Below are 23,310 nucleotides of genomic sequence, written 5' to 3' on the forward strand. Positions count from 1 at the left end.
GTGCATGACAAATTCAAGTTATGCTTTTTGGCAGTTGCTTGAATTTTCTTTTTGTATATATTTTACCTGCCGTTGGTTGATTCCATAGATGCGGATCCCAGGAATAAGGAGAGCTGACTGTACATTCATCTATAGAGTTGTGCATATGTGCAAGTGTTTTTTGTGTATGTGGAAAAATAGCTAGAAGTTGCTCATTTAAGTCAAATTCATATACAGTTTCAATTTGGAAAAATACAATTAAATATTTCACTCTATTTTTTCTTTTAATTTAAACTTTAATGAAATAAGATACAAATTTATTATCAGGTACTTCTTTGTCAACACTGAATGTTACCAATATTTTATATTTTGCATAATCTTATGGTTTAATAATGACATATTAGTAAACATTAGCACAGTCTATACTGTACATATGTATATATATCAACCATTTGTGGGGTTTTTTTTGCGGTTTGCGGGCCTCTCACTGTTGTGGCCTCTCCCATTGCGGAGCACAGGCTCTGGACGCGCAGGCTCAGCAGCCATGGCTCACGGTCCCAGCCGCTCTGTGGCATGTGGGATCTTCCCAGACCGGGGCACGAACCCGTGTCCCCTGCATCGGCAGGCGGACTCTCAACCACTGCGCCACCAGGGAAGCCCAACCATTTGTGTTTTTGATGTGCAATTTATCTGGAAATAACGTTAGAATTTTTAGAAAAATTTTGTATTACTTTTCTCAAAAATTTTAAAGATCTTATATTAGAGTTAATAATTTGTTATACATACTGCTAAAAATATCTGCCTCTTTCACATCTTCTTTTTCATGATATCTTCTTTTATATAAAAGATTGTTTTGTTTACTGTCAATCTTTATGCCTTCTGATTGCGTGTCTAATTTAGGAATGCAGGAAAGACAGCCTAAGCATAATACCAAAGCAATTATCAAAAAAGAGTTGCTTGATAATTTAATAATGTAAAAATTAAAGAGCTTCTCAACAGGATAAAGAATTCAAATAAGATAAAGGACAAGTTAAAAAATGGAAAAAAATATTCACAATACACGTGGTAGAGGGTTCATGTCCATCATATACAAAATTCTTTTACAAAATTTTGAGAAAAAAATTATGAAAGATAAAAGATTTTAAATATACATATGAAAACTTCCATTGTCCAGGAGGTTATTAAGAAATAGGTAATCTAACAGACTGTAAGAAAAGATCTCTTATAAAATTTCTGGAAGGCACTTGATAAATATGAATAAAGTTATGCAAAATATACATAACCATTGACCCAGAAATTCTACTTCTGGGAATTCATTTCAAAGGAAGAATTTAATAATTATATGACATGCTCATATATATATTAATTGCAACATTGTTTATAGAAACAGAAAATTTTAATATAACCAAAATGGATTAAATATATTTATATCCATAAAATGGAAAATTGCCACAGATCAATTTGATTTGACAAGTAAAAATAGATAAGGCAAATTTCACATGAAAAAGTTATTATCAAATACATATTACTCCTATTTTAAATGTATAGATTTAAAATATATTTCTGTACAAAAATACATATCTAGGCAGACTAAAAGTAATTAGAACAATAATAATAATATAATAATTAGAAAAATTAGTAGATATACTTTGAATGTTAAAATCAATTTTTTACTTTTATCTTTATATATTTTGGAGATTTTTAATATATTATAAAGATTTACTTTGATAGCAAAACAATTGCTAAAACGTTTATTTTGATGATAAAAATACTATGACAGAGGCTGTGACTAATTTGGGGAAAGGCAAGGAAAGGAGAAAGTTCTGAAGCAATAATCATCAGATTAGAGTTTTTAAATAATCAAAATGTTTAAATTAAAAATAAGATTCTTCACTTCACTGGACTATTTTTTTTTATGTTATTTTCTCCTTTTTAGTATATCTTGGTGCATAATTGCTTTGTCTTTTTGTGATTGCCACCACCATATACTGTTCTTTTTTTTTTCTTCTCAGTTCAATATGCTGTTTCTCAGCATTTCCTATCAACTCCTGTTCGCCACTCCACACTAATTTGCATTTCAAGTTGTTACTAAGACCACCCTCTTGTCATTTCTTTTCTGTTAAAGACATTATGTAAATTTTCCTTTCTTTATTTCTCATTCTTTTCTCTCACTTTAATTCAAAACCAGTTTTATTTAGCCAGGAAATTTAGAAAAATGTCTAAATGTGCATTCATTTTGTTAGAACTCAAGAGTATGTGTTTGTAGGTGGATGCTACCATGGGTCTATTTTCACCAATATAACTGGTGTGAATTCTGACAACTCTGTGTTTATATTGAACTTAAAATTCAGAACTGAATTATTGGAAGATCAACAGTATGAAATAGTTGTATTTGTGCTATCTACTTCTCGTTAGAGCAAAAAAGATTCTCTGTCTTTTTGACCTTGCCATTCAGAAAAGTTCATAACAAAGTAATTTTAAAAAGATGTCCAAAATTAAAATATCAAAAGGAAATGAAGCATGTATGAATTTTAATTTCTTGGCACATGGTAATAAAATTACATCAATCTGAAACTGTGTAGAGCTGAGTTTTAAAACTTTCAAATATCAAATGATGGTAGAGTTCAATGTTTTATCTATCTAGCCCAGGATGCATAAACATGTCATAGTATGGCATCAAATTACAGATACAGGTTTCTCCCCATTTCACTAGGTATTCAATGATACAGATATCCTGGAGTTCTCTGGAGGTCTGAGTGCAATATCTACAAGCTGAGTAATGGTTCCATTATTTTAAAAACTTTCTCTATAGAGAAAGTTATTATATTGGGACTTATTATGTCTACATTCACTTTACAGAATGTCATGTCATGGGTTGTTTCTTATGATACATTGACCTTCTCAAAAGCACTGAACTGCTAAGAGACCTCACCCAAAATGCAAAATCCTAGATCTAGTGTCATCCTCTACTTCCAACCACTTTTACATTTGATTACTGTTCACATTTTCACTATCCCTTATAATCAAAAGTTCTAAATCTGCTCTTTTAAAAATCATATATGATGACCATATGGCCATGTCGACTGAATTGTTTTAAAAAATCACAGTGAAAGTTGTAAGTTTAAGTTTTATTTGGGGACCTTACTGAGGATTATAGCCTGGGAAACAGTCTCTCTGTAGCTCTGAGGGCACTGATCTGAAGAGGTAGAAGGAGAGTCCAGTATATATATGATTTTGGCTAAGGAATATGTGCAATCCACATTCATCTTGGTAGAAGGTTACTGCTAGTTATGAGGAACAGGTATCTCAGTTAGTGATTTGAGTGCTTTTCTATGTATGGGAAGATGCAAGAATCTGCATTCATAATTTTTTTTGCCTAGAGATACTCCTGTCTAACTAAAGAGCCAGTTTTTCCAAAGGACAGAGCGCCTCATTCTGGTTTTTGTCATGAATTCCTTTTAGGGTGCACTGTTGGTCAATAACTATAGTGGCTAATGACTTAATCCTTGTAGAACTGAAAGGTGAGCGACATTCTTTGTTTTATAGCCAAAAGAGCTAATGATCTTAGAACGGAACTCCGAGGTTCAGCATCACAAATATATTTAGTATGCACTTAAAGATATCCTATATCCACTTCCTTAAAAGAAATGATAAGTGCTTTTATTCCTTCATGATCCCTTTTTCTTCCTCTAGATTTGTTTGGAAAGCTCCTTCACATCATATCAACAATCAAACAATGAAAAAAATGAAAGAACAATTAAATAAAACCCACAATTTGAAAACTCAAAATATGATGCTATAATTAATTAGGAAATGCAAAATAATAAGAGATGCTGAATAACCAGAATTATAAGGATAATATAAAAATAGCATAAGCTGAAACAGATCATATATTCATACATAGCTTGCTCCAACTATTCATTCTGATTTATTTTTATAAATCCAAAATCGTTAAAAATTAGCCCACATATAAACCTTTTTACAGTTATTAAAAGTGACTTTAAATTATTAATACAAATTTAGTGGTTGGGATGGTATAATTGTTTTATTATTTTCTTCTAATTTTTATTATGTTGTATTATATTGCAAAAATCATAGTTAAAGAAGAAAAAACTCAATAGAAATAAGAATTAAAAATAATCTATAGTATCCATGAAAGATAATGAAAAAACCTTTTTGTCTTGGGTTAAAAAAATGATAAAATATCCTGAACAATTATATTTCCATTCCCTTCCCTACAATAAAAGGAAGTAAAAGTTTTCAGTTATTATTACCATAGTATTATATTTAGAAGAAATCAAAGAAGCAATCATTGTTTACCTTTGTTTGCCAACTATGTCCTGATAAAGAGGTATTGTACATTATACAAATAGATGTTCTTTGAATATAAGCAATTATGAAGTAATTTTTAGAAATTCTGATTTAAACAAAAGTTAACCCACTTACTTACTATAGAGATTTTTGGGTGCTTCAAATTTCTATTGGTAAGAATTATCCATGGTAATGCCTTATGTTTATGTACTTTACTTGATCAGAAAGTTTTCCATCAAACATTGAAAAAATTTCTCTTATATTTCATGAAATACCAGCATGCTAGCCTAACAAATTTTAATTTGCGTGCTATCTCTTCTTAAAAAGATATCTTACATTCTAAATGACTTAAGAATTAGATAAAGTATCCTTACTGTTTTTCCCAAGTCATACATTAATAAAAACTAATTGAACTCAGTGTTACATAATTGTCATTTATGTAACTCTACAATATAAAACAATGAATTTTGGGAGGTGTAACACAGCAGCTACAAAACTCATATCCTTTTTTTGGTAGTTTTGCTCTATTTATTACTAACCTTTATTAATAAACTTCTTCCATTTCATTGTTGAGAAAACTAGAAAATGAACATGAAACTCTGTTAATGGTTTAGAACCTGATTTCAAAGATGAGAGAGTTAAACTTGGATAACTTTGTTAAGATCGATATACAACAGCAAAATCAGGTCTGCTCTCCATTGGACTACGTATTGATAAGGTTTGCCTTAAAACTTTGGGAATTTTAAACATGCTGCAAACAAAATCAATTCTGTAAAATTTGTCAAGCTTGAGTCTTTATTAGAATTAGTAATTATCTGTATCATTTGATTGAGAAGACATATGATTCTGAGCACAGCAAGGGGTATGTAAAACCATTAACTGTCTCTCCCTCTAGATATTACAAGTGATGTATAGACCTAAACTCAGCAGGGACCATATTTATAACAATGCCCTGAGGGGAAGTAGAACATGCTTGAATGGAATACTGTTAAATGAGCCTAATATGACCCTTCTTTCTCTCCTCCTCCATGTACTTATTCTCTGTAGGCCTTGATTTTTTAAATTCAGGAATTAACTTCCATTCCATCCATGTAAGATGTAACATGGTACATTACTATTTTAAACTAACCTAATAAAGATAAACATTGAACCACAAAGAATGTCAATGATGCAATGGAGTTATATTTTGAATTTTATAAAGAGCTCTGGTAACGTGAAAATTCATTTTGCAGCACAAACTATGATTTTAGCAGGACCATAAGTTTGGGCTACCCTAGAGAGCAATACAATATTTGCTCAGTGCCTTCTCTCAGAATGTGCCCTATGTCAGTTGTCTCAGAGAAAAGAAGGAATTTAAATTGGCCTTCACCCCTGGGAGCTCTGCTTCTCTTCACATGACATCATGAGAAGTTTCCTGGACTATTCAGTGCAAGAACCCTGAGCAGTTAATGCTCTTCCATGATAAAATAAATTCTGTTCTCACTCTATAGATCTACTGCTCCTCAAAAGAAAACTTTGGTTAGAAAAAAGAAAATCTTCCAAATTGAAATAACTCTAGGTAACATTTTTAGCTATGTTAATAGGTCTGTAGGGGAAGAAACAGGAAAAAGGCAGGGAACGTGAAATAGTCACACCTTGGAGGCATTTGCGCTTTTACACAAAGTGGATAGGGAATGCCTCTCATGATTTTTGAGAGAAATGAATTAAACAAGAGTGTGGACCAGTTAATTATCTGGGAGAAAATCATTTCAAGCATAGATTGTCATGAAGTCCAGTGTGGCTGAAGCAGAAGAATAGGGTACTGCAGAAGGGAAATATAGGCCAGATCATATAACTCATTTTAGTCCCCATTAAAGGTGGTGGATTTTAGGTATTACTTTGAATAAGATGGAATGCAATCATAGGGTATGCAATGGAGGAGTGACTTAATCTGCCATATTTGTATATTATTGTTTTCAATGTCAAATAAAGGCTTGTAGGTTAAAGATGGAAGCAGAAACACCAGTTGTAAGGCTTTTGCTATTCAAGTAAGATAACGGCAACAGTTTATATTTGGATGATAATGATGGAGCAGTAAATAGTGGTTGATTTGAGGTGTGTAATGAATAAAGGCATGATAGCTTTTGCAGATGGATTAAATGTGGTTTAGGAAAGAATGATGGTAGATAATGATGCGTCTTTGGGTTTTTGTCCTGAGCAAGTAGTAGAATACTCTTGTGATTTACTAATATGGGAAAAGATCATGAGGATTAGGTGAATACATGTTTGATCTTGGACATATTAAATTTGAAATGCTTTTTAGGTATATAACAGGATAAATGAGTTAGGCAGTTGGCTATATAAATCAGATGCTTAAACAAGCCATCAGATTAGAGATTAAATTATGTGGTCATCAGTGAGGAGATGGTATTTAAAGACAAGGAACTTGATGAGATCCTTTAAGGAGAAGAAAAAATGTCAGAGATTGAAACCTGGGTTGTGCTGATCACAGTGATTGGGAAGATGAGGAGAAACCAGCAAAACCAGCTGAGGAGCTGGGGTAGGTGGAGGTGTGGTGATTAGGGGAATGGTTTTTGGAAGAAGAGAATAATTATCTAGGTTAAATGTTGGTGACTGATGAGAATTAAGAATTAGTAGTTGATCAGGCTACATGGATCTTGTATTAATAAGACTTTAAGAATTGAAACTTCTTTCTAATTTGGGGATAAAACTCAGGGAAGGAAAATTTTTTTAAAATTGAAGGATAATTTTTTTTTAATTTGGAGATTGTGCATATAGTTTTTCCTGTTAAAAGAACTAAAATAACTGTATGTAGTTGTAGGTCAAGGAATGATTTTTTTTAAGATAGAAGAGCAGATGGTAAACATAAGATATTCTATATGATGTAATTGTCTACTGGAAATTGAAAGCAGGCAATTTACTTTCAGTTATTAAAATAACTTGGAATAAATTGATTTGATATTTTAAGAACCTGACTGTGGTTTGACTATGGTCTATATAGATTGTTGAGCCTGAACATAGAGAGCTGAAAGACCATATTTTCAAAGATATAATTATTCTTGTCTGGCATAAAATGATAACTAAAAAAATAAATAACCTTCATAAATATTAGAAATTATCCATAGGACCTATGCCATGTGAACCCAGAGTGAAAATTATGTTCTGGGGCACAATTTGGCTACTCAGTTTAAAATGTAAATGCAATAAATGTTTAAGATAGAATTGTCCAGTATTGAGAGGACAGAAAACATAATATAGAAGAGGTATGCTAACGAGAGAGAGAAATCACCAAACATCAATAAGTAATATCCAATTCCATAATCTTAAAAAAGGAATTCATATAATTAATATAATTATAGTTCATATAATTCATAGTAAAATATAATATAATTATATAATTAATATAATTCTTATAAGATTTTGCATTTTCAAAGACAATCATTTTATCAATCCAAACTAGGTCTTTGAGAAGCAGTGCTCAGATCAGAAATATTACAAATTGAGTCATCACTGAGAGAACTAAATTTGGCCAAGGGAAAACTGGCTCTGTTTTATAGGGCATATTCAATTCATAGGCTTGAACACATTTCTAAGTTCTGAATTAAAACATGGTACAAGGCATTAAAGTAAACTACAAAAGAAGATAAATTTGATTACTCTAGATCTTGACAGACGTGCCACTCCCCCTAATTTTAACAACACTTTTTTGACCACTAAGTATGGATAAAATTATTTATTTTCAACTACAGGTAAAAGTTTTAAAATCTTTAAAATGAACTCAGAATATTTGTCTTAAAAAGCTAGCAAAAGTAATATTTTCAGTGTATTTATGAAAGATTTATTTCTGTGAGGTCTGTTATCCCAGAGATAAAACTGTTTTCCATGTAATCGATAAAATATTATTAAAAGTATAATCAGGAAAAATGAACTGCCACCAGACAATCTGCCACAACATTTTTCAATGAACAGGATTTAATTAAACTAATTAAAACAATGTGCTATTAAAATGATGGTGTAAAGCTTTTATACATAATCATGTGTTTAATGTACCACACTACATAATAATGCATGCTTTATTCAAGTTTGTGAAGAATTTCTGAGTTTTTTTAAGGTTTCATAGAAATGCTTTCATATATTGAAAGTTTGAACAGGAAAAAAAGTGTTCCATTTTCTGGACTCAAATATGAAGTTGCTCCAGAGTGATTAGCTGCACTATCATTTCCCTTTAAAAAGACATGAAACTAATATAATAACCAAAAAATAAAACTTCAGTTGATACCCATTTTGGAATTCATCTCAGGGAAAATAGTATATTTTTATAAGAAAAAAAGGCAAAGCAAGTATTTATATGGCACAAGAGTGGTACACTCAGAGTAAATGCATGGAGAAAAGGAAATCTTAAGATGAAATTTCATCAAGAAACCATGCAAATATTAAAACATTAAATATCTCAGTGACGTGGGACTAGAACGATTTATCAAAATGTGATATGTGTATCTAAAACATTACTTTAAGAATTATTCCATATGATACTCTGCTTGTTAAACATTGCAGTAACCTAAATATAAGTGCATGGTTTGATGCTCAATTTAAAATATAGGAACTTCTCCAATCATTTAAATTGCACTCTTCTATTGTATTTGTTTAGTTTTTAAATTAGAACCAATTTTAGTTGTAAATTGAAAGCATCCGAAATCTATTTGTTCTGCAGGCCATCAAATCCTATTTCTTCATGGCTTCAACATGCTTTCCCTCAATTCATGATTGGATCATCATACTTCAGGACCCATCAGACTTAATCTTGGTCTGTACAGAATTAAAGAATTCCAGTTCAATATTAAGACTGCACATCAAGTCATTTATTGAAGCTAGACTAGCTTTGATGTGTTTTATTCTCTATTTAAAAAAGAAAGTATGTTCATCCTGTTACCCAAACCTAAGACCTGTCTTATAATCTAATTTGCTTAATTAGATTCCATTTGTTTCCTGTGCCTGTGATCCCCTCTATTAGTAGCTTGCTAGTATCTTTGTCCATGTAAGCCTAGGAGTCTGTCAAGCTTGTGACATTCTCTTGAAGTCATACTGAATTTATTCTGGTGGCTTTGGCCACCATAAGACAGATTTCTATAACATCAGTTGCATTCTGCCTAGCTGTCAAGTTCAATTGTCAAATTCAATTTCTAAATGGATCCAGGTTTTATAATCCCTGTCGATGCAGCCTACTTATCCCTTGCTTGTTGTTAAATTCCATGATACTTACTGAAGTTCCAATATCTGAAGTGCTGATTGTCATGTTCTAAATGCTGAGCTTAAATTCCCCCCATTACAGGATATTCCTAGTGTCTCCCACCTTCTAGCAAGAATGTCTACTTACAGATTCCTTCCTCAACTCTCTTTTTGTTCCATAAAATTTACCAAGGTAGATTTAGCTATGTGCCGAGATATGACAGAACTGTGTAAGATGGCCACTTCTATAATGACTGAATGGTTGCTTTTTTTGGATGTTATGATATTACTATGTTATTTCAGAATCTGCTTTGCAGTTATAATTTTTGCAGAGATTTTATCTTTATAAATTGATATCATTGTGTGTTTTTATACTTAATTGTTAATAGAAGCAGTACCTTTCTTGAGTTCCATATGTTAGAAAAACAAATTGTAGAACATTTTAAGTCCTTTTTAATTCAACAAGATTTGTGTTGACAAGTGTTTGATTCTTAGTTTTTCCTAATAAATACTGCAGCTTTAGTACAGGTTTATTTTAAAATAGGACATGAAAATAAAACATATAGCGGTTGAATAAAACACATAGCAGTTGAATACAAAACTGATATTATTCTGTTTTTAACTGGTATGGCATAAGAAAGATTAAAAAATATTTAGTAACATAAAGGAAACTATATAGGTATCAGAGAAAACCAGTTCCTAAGTGGTGGTATGCTAATTATTAGATGAAGATGATAATGATAGCCTTTGCAATGGTGTAGGGTAAGTCAAACAATGTCTGATTATTTAACTTCTAGCTGAATTTTTGTATCTTCTGAATGTTTCGATAACTTATTCAGTTCTGTTGAATTTATGTATAACAAAAAAGCACATGAGGTAATTATTTAAATATTTTTTAGGGACCAAGATATATGTTAAATTAATTACATATTCTGAGGCATAAACCCAAAGTATTCATTTATTTTTTACAGATGTTTTCTCTATTTCCGTAGAATATTCCTCTTCTATATAAAATAAGTTCCCATAATTTGAGCATCAGAATGAACAATGACTGGAAAAGATTCTAAAATATTCAATTAATAAAAATTTATGAGTCCATGATGACATTAAAAACGGGAGATAAGCATAAAGAAAAGCTCATTTGCCACCAATATTACCCAACTCTGTTGTCTGATTAAAGAGGCAGAATTAAACATAAATGTTGCCCTTTAATCCAACTATAATTCATTTCCTGTTGATAATCAAAAGATCTTTTTTAAAGATGGCCAGCTAAAAATATAAAAAGAACGATATAATTAGAAAATTATTTCTTATTGAATAGATGATTTAGTAAATGATCATTAATGCATGCAATAAAAAGTGAGTGAAGTATTATTGGGGATCAGATATTTTTAGGGTCAAAAGTACCTTACAGGTTGAGATTGACATATATACACTAATATGTATAAAATAGATAACTAATAACTGCTATATAAAAAATAAAACAAAATTCAAAACTTCAAAAGAAAGGCAAAAAGATGTATATCATAAGAGAGTAGTAAAAAAGTGAGGGTTTAAAACAGATTTTTAAAAAAATAAAAAGACATAACCACAAATGCAATGTGTGAAATATTTTGGATCATGATTGAAAATAAAATAGCTGTAAATGATATACTGGCAGACACATGGGGAATTTTGAATATGGACTGTATGTTAAGGTATTAGAAAAATATTATTATCTTTAGGTAGGATACAGGTATTGTGGTTGAAGAGTATGTCCTGTTTAGGAAATGCATGCTAATTTATATATATTATTTATATTTACATATATTTATAAATATAGAGTGTAATAATCAAGTTGTTCAGAAAAATATGTATATATAAATATTAATAAATAGATAAAGCAAAAAGACAAAATGTGAAAGAATTTTTAATCTAAGTAATGAATATGATACACTGGTGTTTGGTATAAGATTCTTTCATTTTTCTACATATTTCACATTTTTCATAATAATAAGATGAAATGGAAATGTACCAGAACATTTTCAGAATAAGCAAAGTAGGATTATGATGCTGAGTAATTTTCTACCTTAATATGCATATTTTCCTTGGTGTAGTAAATCAGAATTTACAACATTGTTTAAATGATGCCTTGAGCTTGAAACACAAAAAATCTAAATCTCAAAGAAGGTCTAAGATTATGAAAAGAATATTAATTACAGATTTACTAGATTGGTCTCCATTCTCCTTTGAACACTTCTAAATTTGTAATACTCTTCTAATTTATAAAACTGTCAAGACCATTATAATCTTGAGATTTTACATGTAAACTTTGCTTCATCAAGTTGAAGCAAAGGTTTTTTTCTGCGGCTTAATGAGAGCTACTTCTGTTTTGCATTTAGTTCAGTCTTGCCTAATAAATCTCATTGAAAATCATCCTGTGTGCTGTTGATACAAACTTCGTTAGATAATAAATAAGTAAAAGATTTAAAAACTTAAACAAAAGCAAATCATGAATTATAGATAGTACTTTTGTGAACCACAATAATCAACTTTGCTTTTATGAAACCAAGTCTAACTCTGTGCAGTAGTCACATTCCATTTATATGTGGTATATTGTAGTATCAATTTTGTTGAAAACAAAATATCTTTCACTAAAAATCAACAGGGTGTCCTAAGAGTATTTGCAGCTTTTTTTTTTTACTGGGGTATAGTTTATTTACAATGTTGTGTTAGTTTCTGCTGCACAACGAAGAAGTGAATCAGCTATATGTATACATATATCCCCTCCCTCTTGGACCTCCCTCCCACACCCGCCCCCCATCCCACACATGTAAGTCCCCACAGAGCACCGAGCTGAGCTCCCTGTGGTATACAGCAGGTTCCCAATAGCTCTCTGTTTTACCGATGGTAGTGTATATATGTCAATCTCAATCTCCCAATTCATCCCATTCCCCCTTCCCCACCATGTCCACATGTCGGTTCTCTATGTCTGTGCCTCTATTCCTGCCCTGCAAATAGGTTCATCAGTACCATTTTTTTGGATTCCACATATGTGCGTTAATATACGATATTTGTTTTTCTCTTTCTGACTTACTTCACTCTGTACGACAACTCTAGGTCCATCCACGTCTCTACAAATGACCCAATTTCATTCCTTTTTACAGCTGAATAATATTCCGTTGTATATATGTACCACATCTTCTTTATCCATTCATCTGTCGATGGACATTTAGGTTGGTTCCATGTCCTGGCTATTCTAAATAGTGCTGCAATGAACACTGGGGTGCATGTGTCATTTTGAATTATGGTTTCCTCAGGCTATAAGCCCAGTAGTGGGATTGCTGGGTCATATAGTAGTTCTATTTTCAGTTCTTTAAGGAACGTCCATACTGTTCTCCATAGTGGCTGTATCAATTTACATTCCCACCAACAGTGCAAGCGGGTTCCCTTTTCTCCACACCGTCTCCAGCATTTATGGTTTGTAGAGGTTTTGACGATGGCCATTCTATTAGTGTGAGGTGATAACTGCTTTTGAAAAATGAATGGGTAAATGTTTCTTGTGATTTCTAATTATTTGTTACTACATTAGGAGAAGATAGTGCAATGTATATAAGATGGATATAGGCAGAAATATGCCAAGTGCCAGGATCCCAAATAGCCTCAAATACCTGATCACACAATGGCTCAGATTCAGGTGGGATAAATCCTTGTTGTTTGGAAAAAGTTTAAATGAAGACTGCTAGAGATGTTTTAATCTTTTTTAAAATTTTCTTCTTTTTTAATTTCATTATTTTCTTAGTAGTCATCCATTTTATACACATCAATGTATACATGTCAGTCCCAATCTCCCAATTCATCACACCACAACCCTCACCCCCTGCCGCTTTCCCCCCTTGGTGTCCATACCTTTGTTCTCTACTACTGAGTATCAATTTCTGCTCTGCAAACCAGTTCATCTGTACCATTTTCTAGATTCTACATATATACATTAATATACGATATTTATTTTTCTTTTTCTAACTTACTTCACTCTGTATGACAGTCTCTAGATGCATCCACGTCTCTACAAATGACCAAGCTTCATTCCTTTTTATGGCTGAGTAATATTCCATTGTATATATGTACCACATCTTTATCAATTCGTCTGTCGATGGACATTTAGGTTGCTTCCATGACCTGGCTATTGTAAATAGTGCTGCAATGAACATTGGGGTGCATGTGTCTTTTTGAATGACGGTTTTCTCTGGGTATATGCCCAGCAGTGGGATTGCTGGGTCATATGGTAATTCTATTCTTAGTTCTTTAAGGAACCTCCATACTGTTCTCCATAGTGGCTGTATCAATTTACATTCCCACCAACAATGCAAGAGGGTTCCCTTTTCTCCACAACCTCTCCACCATTTGTTGTTTGTAGATTTTCTGATGATGCCTATGCTAACTGGTGTGAGGTGATAACTCATTGTAGTTTTGATTTGTATTTCCCTAATAATTAGTGATGTTCAGCAGCTTTTCATGTGCCTCTTGGCCATCTGTATGTCTAATACAGAGAAATGTCTATTTAGGTCCTCTGCCCACTTTTGGATTGTTTGGTTTTTTAATAATGAGCTGCATGAGCTGTTTATATATTTGGAGGTTAATCCTTTGTCCGATGATTCATTTGCAAATATTTTCTCCCATTCTGAGGGTTGTCTTTTCATCTTCTTTATGGTTTCCTTTACTGTGCAAAAGCTTTTAAGTCTCATTAAGTCCCATTTGTTTATTTTTGTTTTTATTTCCATTACTCTAGGAGGTGGATCAAAAAATATCTTGCTGTGATTTATGTCAAAGACTGTTTTTCCTATGTTTTCCTCTAAGAGTTTTATAGTGTCCGGTATTACATTTGGGTCTCTAATCCATTTTGAGTTTATTTTTGCATGTGGTGTTAGGGAGTGTTTTAATTTCATTCTTTTACATGTAGCTGTCCAGTTTTCCCAGCACCACTTACTGAAGAGACTGTCTGTTCTCCACTGTATATCCTTGCCTCCTTTGTCATACATTAGTTGACCATAGGTGCGTGGATTTATCTCTGGGCTTTCTATCATGTTCCATTAATCTATATTTCTGGTTTTGTGCAAGCACCATATTGTCTTGACAACTGTAGCTTTGTAGTATAGTCTGAAGTCAGGCAGTCTGATTCCTCCAGCACTGTTTTTTTCCCTCAAGATAGCTTTGGCTCTTCAAGGTCTTTTGTGTCTCCATACAAATTTTAAGATTCTTTGTTCTAGTTCTATAAAAAATGCCATTGGTAATTTGATAGGGATTGCATTGAATCTGTAGATTGCTTTGGGTAGTATAATCATTTTCACAATATTGATTCTTCCAATCCAAGAACATGGTATCTCTCCATGTGTTTGTATCATCTTTAATTTCTTTCATCCGTGTCTTATAGTTTTCTGCATACAGGTCTTTTGTCTCCCTAGGTAGGTTTATTCCTACGTATTTTGTTCTTTTTGTTTCAATGATAAATGGGACTGTTTCCTTAATTTTTCTTTCATATTTTTCATCGTGTATAGGAATGCAAGAGATTTCTGTGCATTAATTTTGTATCCTGCTGCTTTACGAAATTCATTGATTAGCTCTAGTAGTTTTGTGGTGGCATCTTTTGGATTCTCTATGTATAGTATCATGTCATCTGCAAATAGTTACACTTTTACTTCTTCTTTTCCAATTTGTATTCCTTTTATTTCTTTTTCTTCTCTGATTGCTGTGGTTAGGACTTACAAAACTATGTTGAATAACAGTGGTGAGAGTGGACATCCTTGTCTTGTTCCTGATCTTAGAGGAAATGCTTTCAGGTTTTCACCTTTGAGAATGATGTTTGCTGTGGGTTTGTCATATATGGCCTTTATTATGTTGAGGAAGGTTCCCTCTATGCCCACTTTCTGTAGTTTTTCTCATAAATGGTGTTGAATTTTGTCAAAAGCTTTTTCTGCATCTATTGAGATGATCATATGGGTTTTTTTCTTCAATTTGTTAATATGGTGTATAACATTGATTGATTTGTGCATATTGAAGAATCTTTGCATCTCTGGGATAAATCCCACTTGATCATGGTGTATGATCCTTCTAATGTGTTGTTGAAGTCTGTTTGCTAGTATTTTGTTGAGGATTTTTGCGTCTATATTCATCAGTGATATTGGTCTGTAATTTTATTTTTTTGTGGTATCTTTATCTGGTTTTGGTATTAGGGTGACGGTGGCCTCATAGAATGAGTTTGGGAGTTTTCCTTCCTCTGCAATTTTTTGGAAGAGTTTGAGAAGGATGAGTGTTAGCTGTTCTCTAAATGTTTGATAGAATTCACCTGTGGAGCCATCTGGTTCTGGACTTTTGTTTCTTGGAAGATTTTTAATCACAGTTTCAATTTCAGTGCTTGTGATTGGTCTGTTCATATTTTCTATCTCTTCCTGGTTCAGTCTTGGAAGGTTATACCTTTCTAAGAATTTGTTCATTTCTTCCAGGTTGTCCATTTTATTGGCATAGAATTGCTTGTAGTAGTCTCTTAGGATGCTTTGTTTTTCTGTGGTGTCTATTGTAACTTTTTTCATTTCTAACTTTCTTGATTTGAGTCCTCTCCCTTTTTTTCTTGATGAGTCTGGCTAATGGTTTATCAATTTTGTTTATCTTCTCAAAGAACCAGCTTTTAGCTTTATTGATCTCTGCTATTGTTTTCTTTCTTTCTATTTCATTTATTTCTGCTCTGATCTTTATGATTTCTTTCCTTTTGCTAACTTTGGGTTTTGTTTTTCTTCCTTCTTGAGTTCCTTTAGGTGTAATGTTAGATTGTTTATTTGAGATTTTTCTTGTTTCCTAAGGTAGGCTTGTATAGCTATAAATTTCCCTCTTAGAACTGCTTTTGTTGCATCCCATAGGTTTTGGATCATCGTGTTTTCATTGTCATTTGTCTCTAGGTAGTTTTTGATTTCCTCTTTGATTTCTTTAGTGATTTCTTGGTTATTTAGTAACGTATTGTTTAGCCTCCATGTATTTGTGATTTTTACATTTTTTTCCCTGTAATTGATTTCTAATCTCATAGCATTGTGATCAGAAAAGATGCTTGGTATGATTTCAATTTTCTTAAATTTACTGAGCCTTGGTTTGTGACCCAGGATGTGATCTATCCTGGAGAATGTTCCATGTGCACTTGAGAAGAAAGTGTAATCTGCTGTTTTTGGATGGAATGTCCTATAAATATCAGTTAAATCTATCTGGTCTATTGTGTCATTTAAAGTTTGTGTTTCCTTATTAATTTTCTGTTTGGATGATCTGTCCATTGTTGTAAGTGAGGTGTTAAAGTCCTGCACTATTATTGTGTTACTGTTGATTTCCTCTTTTAGAGCTGTTAGCAGTTGCCTTATGTATTGAGGTGCTCCTATGTTGTGTGCATATATATTTATAATTGTTATATCTTCTTCTTGGATTGATCCCTTGATCATCACATAGTGTTCTTCCTTGTCTCTTGTAACATTCTTTATTTTAAAGTCTATTTTATCTGATATGAGTATTGCTACTCCAGCTTTCTTTTGATTTCCATTTGCATGGAATATCTTTTTCCATCCCCTCACTTTCAGACTGTTGTGTCCCTAGGTCTGAGGTGGGTCTCTTGTGGACAGTATATATATGGGTCTTGTTTTTGTATCCATTCAGCAAGTGTGTGTCTTTTGAGTTGGAGCATTTAATCCATTCACGTTTAAGGTAATTATTGATATATATGTTCCTATTACCATTTTCTTAATTTTGGGGGGTTTGTTTTTGTAGGTCCTTTTCTTCTCTTGTGTTTCGCACTTAGAGAAGTTCCTTTAGCATTTGTTGTAGAGCTGGTTTGGTGGTGCTGAATTCTCTTAGCTTTTGCTCGTCTGTAAAGCTTTTGATTTCTGCATTGAATCTTAATGAGATCCAGGCTGGGTAGAGTAATGTTGGTTGTAGGTTCTTCCCTTTCATCACTTTATCATGCCCCTCCCTTCTGGCTTGTAGAGTTTCTGCTGAAAAATCAACTGTTAACCTTATTGGAGTTCCCTTGTATGTTATTTGTCATTTTTCCCTTGCTCCTTTCAATAATCTTTCTTTGTCTTTAATTTTTGCCAGTTTGATTACTATGTGTCTCAGTGTGTTTCTCCTTGGGTTTATCCTGTATGGGACTCTCTGTGCTTCCTGGAATTGGTTGGCTATTTCCTTTCGCATGTTAGGGAAATTTTTGACTATAATCTCTTCAAAGATTTTCTTGGGTCCTTTCTCTCTCTCTTCTCCTTCTGGGATCCCTATAATGTGAATGTTGTTGTGTTTAATGTTGTCCCAGAGGTCTCTTAGCCTGTCTTCATTTCTTTTCATTCTTTTTTCTTTATTCTGTTCTGCAGCAGTGAATTCCACCATTCTGTCTTCCAGGTCACTTATCCATTCTTTGCCTCAGTTATTCTGCTATTGATTCCTTCTAGTGCATTTTTCATTTGGGTTATTGTATTGTTTATCTCTGTTTGTTTGTTCTTTAATTCTTCTAGATCTTTATTCAACATTTCTTGCATCTTCTGAATCTCCATTCTTTTTCTGAGGTCCTGGATCACCTTCACTATCATTATTCTGAATTCTTTTTCTGGAAGATTGCCTATCTCCATTTCATTTAGTTGTTTTTTGGGGGTTTTATCTTGTTCCTTTATCTGGTACATAGCCCTCTGCCTTTTCATCTTGTCTATCTTTCTGTGAGTGTATTTTTTGTTCCACAGGCTGCAGGATTGTAGTTCTTCTTACTTCTGCTGTCTGACCTCTGGTGGATGAGGCTATCTAAGAGGCTTGTGGAAGTTTCCTGATGGGTGGGAGTGGTGGATGGTAGAGCTGGCTTTTGCTCTGGTGAGCAGAGCTCAGTAAAACTTTAATCTGCTTGTCTGCTGATGGGTGGGGCTGGGTTCCCTCCCTGTTGGTTGTTTGGCCTGAGGCGACCCAACACTCTAGGCTGCCTGGGCTCTTTGTTGGGGCTAATGGCAGACTCTGGGAGGGCCCACGCCAAGGAGCACTTCCCAAAACTTCTGCTGCCAGTGTCCTTGTCCTTTGGTGAGCCATGCTGCCCCCCTTCCCTGCAGGAGACCCTCCAACACTAGCATGTAGGTCTGGCTCAGTCTCCTGTTGGGTCACTGCTCCTTCCCCTGGGTCCCAGTTCGTACACTACTTTGTGTGTGCCCTTCAAGAGTGGAGTCTCTGTTTCCTCCAATCCTGCCAAAGTCCTGCAATCAAATCCCACTAGCCTTCGAAGTCTGATTCTCTAGGAATTCCTCCTCCCGTTGCCAGGCCCTCAGGTTGGGAAGCCTGATGTGTGGCTCAGAACCTTCACTCCAGTGAGTGGACTTCTGCGATTTAAGTTTTCTCCAGTTTTTGAGTTACCTAGAGATGTTTTAAAATGCGATTAATGAAAATATAACACATTAAGAGTAAAATATAGAGAAATGTAACAAAACTTATATTGGTGTCTACTAATAATTTATTGCAAATTTCTAATTTTATCTGGAAAAAGCAGCCCACAAATATTTTAAGTAATCTCGCTTTTTTTCTGTATTTTGATTTTTCCTTGCAAATCTTGAAGCAATTAAAATTAGAAAACCAAACTCTCTATGGCACCTTAACTATTCCTCTTGTAAATAATTGGATTTAAGTTATTGTTGAATCAAATTTCTGAAATGTAGATGAAAGTTGTCAGTAATACCAATTTAATGTTTAATCAGTTATTTAGAAGGAAGTAGTGAGCACAGTTGCCATGGATATATATCCAAAACTATAGGTTTGACTATCAAATATTTCCAATTAAAAAAAATCACTTATTATAAGTGAGCTTTACTGGATTTTGCTTTTAGTGATTTCAATTTTTTTTAAAGTGTATCTAATTGGAGAAATAAATTCTGCTTATTTAAGCCTGGTTGAGAAGGCTGAGTATTTTGTGATGCCTTGCCAGTCCTCACAGACAACAGTCTACACTGCTACAGTGAGGCAGCACCTTACTCTATGCTTTCTGTAAGCCCCTTAATGTATTTTATTTAAATGATTGATTTTCACATATGACTATCTGTGAATAATATAATCTCTTTAGGTGATGAATCATGTCTGATTTATCTTTAACTGACTGGACCAAGCACATACCTGATTCTTTTTTTTTTTTTACAACTTTATTGCAGTATAATTGCTTTACAATGTTGTGTTACTTTCTGCTGTATAACAAAGTGAATCAGCTGTATGTATACATATATCCCCATATCCCCTTGCTCCTGTGTTTCCCTCCCACCCTCCCTATCCCATTCCTCTAGCTGGTCACAAAACACGGAGCTGATCTCCCTGTGCTATGCATCTGCCTCCCACTAGCTATCTATTTTACATTTGGTAGTGTATGTGTGTCAGTGTTACTCTCTCACTTCGTCCCAGGTTACCCTTCTCCCTCCCCGTGTTCTCAAGTCCATTCTCTATGTCTGTGTCTTTATTCCTGTCCTGCCCCTAGGTTCATCAGAATCTTTTTTTTTTTAAGATTCCATATATATGTGTTAGCATACAGTATTTGTTTTTCTCTTTCTGACTTACTTCACTCTGTATGACAGACTCTAGGTCCATCCACCTCAATACAAGTAACTCAGTTTCGTTTCTTTTTATGGCTGAATAATATTCCATTGTATATATGTGCCACATCTTCTTTATCCATTCATCTGTTGATGGACACTTAGGTTGCTTCCGTGTCCTGGCTATTCTAAATAGTGCTCAATGAATATTGGGGTGCGTGTGTCATTTTGAATTATGGTTTCCTCAGGGTATATGCCCAGTAGTGGGATTGCTGTGTCATATGGTAGTTCTATTTTTAGTATTTTAAGGAACCTCCATACTGTTCTCCATAGTGGCTGTATCAATTTACATTCCCACAAACAGTGTAAGAGGGTTCCCTTTTCTCCACACCCTCTCCAGCACTGATTCTTAATATATTTGTGTTGAATGTAATTTAAGAAGCTGGAGAAGAGTTGCTGACTTGGTGCTGGCAGAGACCTGGCTTGTGTACCAGCTCACCTGCTCTACCACTTAGGGTCTCTGAGTGAACTTGAGAAAGTAACTTGGCATTACAGATTCTCAATTGTGTCGTATTCAAATTGTCAATAAGGTCATCTACTCACAGGGTTGTCATGAGTATCAATTGTGATGATAGTAGTAATAGGTAATCTTTATTGAGTAACTTTTTTGAGTGCCTACTATGTAACAAGTGTGGTCCTTGATGTGATGTGCCCAATTCTCTCCTAAAAGTTTTAGATAAATGATTTTATTTACACCTCCACAACTCCATAAATTATGTATTATTACTTCCCAATTTTACAGATTGAGAAAATGAGACAAACGGAGTTTAAATAATTTGCTCAAGGTCAAACAGAAAGTGAACTAGGAACCCAGGTGATTTGATTCCAGAGCCTTGTGCTATGTAAAGGGTTTGTATATAATACACGATCAATAAAGATTAGATTTAAAAAGACAAAAGAAAAATACTTCAGTTGCTATTCATGAGTTTCCTTTCTTATTTTTTTAAATGCAGAGTTTCCTTTGGTTCAATAATTGCTAATGAGTGTGTCATTTTTATGAACGTATGAGTATACTTAAGCCTTCAAAGACTCTCAATTCTGCAAGTGATTGAACACTAAATGGATGTGAATAGCTGCAGGGAGATACTCTCTGCATAATAGGAGTGTCCTTTCTTTTAAAGAAAATCATGTGTGACTCGGGTAGGATGTGGCACTTCTGCCATATAATTTACAACGTATCTGTTCCTTTAACTCCTCCTAGAAATTTCAAGCCAACTTATACATGTTTATGGCTTAAATTGCCCTTGCCTTTCTGTGGAGATTCGACATTTGAAAATATGAAATAACAAGTGTTATTTCCACTTAATTCTAAAAGAATTTGGTTTCCATCTAGACAGGCACCTGATTTAGAGAAAAGCAGAGGCTCTAGCCAGCTGGAAAGAAGGAAAAAGTAAAAAAAGAGTCAAGGTTCTCAAGAATGTGGGCCTCTCCCCACTTAAATTGTTCCAACCCACACTCACTTAAAAGCATAGACCAAAAAAGTCTTGACTCTTTCTCCATAGAACCTTCTTAATCATCTATGGCAGGCCAAGGGCTATAGCTTGAGTCAGCCACATGGCCAGAATCTCTGTTCTCATGTATTTGGCTATAAGAAAAGTCTGTAAACCAATTTCCAGACTATGTTAAAAGCAGTTTAAGTGTCAGAAGAAAAAGAAAGTACTTTGATGTTCAGTATTTGAAATTAAATGTTTGGTTTATATATGTGGACTTTTTAGAATTATTAAACCATAACCAGTCACTTATTCCTGAGACTCACATTGCTATACCTAACTAACAATTATACCACTTTTCAGCTGCCTCCAGTATTAAGTTTACAAGGGCCAGTTATAATTAAAAGTAATATTTAAAGAAAATTCACTTCACAGTTTATCCATAATACTACACGCATTTACTTTGTTGAGTTCCCTGTAGGTAAGCTACGTTAAACAGGTAAAGTTCTTCTAAAAACTGCCCTCCAATTTTTTCCCCCCAATATTTATAGCTTTACAAAAAAAGTGTTTTCCATTATTTTCTGACTTATAGCTGCTATGACATAGGAAAAACACTGGTTTGAGTGACTCAATTCTAAGAGAGTCTGTATTTATTTTCCCCAATATAGGAATATTTTTACCTTCGTGAATATTTCCTCCATTAATACTAGAGAGTCAGGGTACAAATTCCGACATAGAAATAAAACTTTTAGTATCTGAATAAAACTGAGACTAGTTAGCTTGGTACATCCCAGCAGAGCAGATGAGTTCTTCCTGAAAGCAGTCTATTCTCTGCATTGCAAACCAGCTACTGAAGAACATTCATGAGTCTCTAAAGAGAAGTTCTATTTCCACAGGACTGCTTCTACAGAATACTATTAACTGGCAGCAATAAGGTGTTTGTGGTACGTTATTTTCCGTCTCCATTCATTCCTCTAGGTCATCCCACGTAAATACCAAATCGAAATACACCGTGCTTGGTATTCAAAGGAAGCAGTGTTCAATTGATCATGAATTATATGCAAACCCTTTACATAGCACAAGGCTCTGGAATCAAATCACCTAGTGTTGAATCTTCAAGGGAAGATTCAACACTAGTCCCCGACAGTCTCCTTCCAGCCAGACTGGCTCTCCTAAGCCCCACTTAAATATACATTCTGAAGCTACCACTGGTGTTATTCCTTCTATTTTGAAACAGCTTAATCAAAATAAATTTTGAATGCAGTAGTTTTCTTATTCTCATGCTTTAAAGGTTTACCAACTTCACAGAGTCCTATTTGTGCTGCCTAAGTAAGAACGGTTAACATTTTTTTTCCTTCTATGAAATTAGGGAAAAGGGCTCTAATTTTGTGTAATTGTAAACCTTGGATGTAACATAAAAATTTGTTTCGAGTCTTCATCTCGACAGCATCACTTCTAAATTGTTTGAAATATTCAAAACTGATACATAGATTTTAATTAGTAACCAGACTTCTTATCAAACCCAAATTTATTGAACAATGTTTTAAAAATTAATTCTATAAAATATTTAAAGTAACCCCTGATGATATCAGCATAGTTGCTGCATTTTTGTACATTAATGAATTAGAAGGGAAACAATGAAAGAGAATAACCTTCAGTTATTCAGCAGGTACAAAGTGCTTACATATTTCATCCAGAGAATGATTCATACTTTCATACTTCTGCTTATTAAAGGAATATGATATTCATTTTGGCTTGTA

Source organism: Monodon monoceros, unplaced genomic scaffold, assembly GCF_005190385.1.
Source record: "Monodon monoceros isolate NGI ecotype Baffin Bay Population unplaced genomic scaffold, NGI_Narwhal_1 Super_Scaffold_15, whole genome shotgun sequence".
Lineage (NCBI taxonomy): Eukaryota > Metazoa > Chordata > Mammalia > Artiodactyla > Monodontidae > Monodon > Monodon monoceros.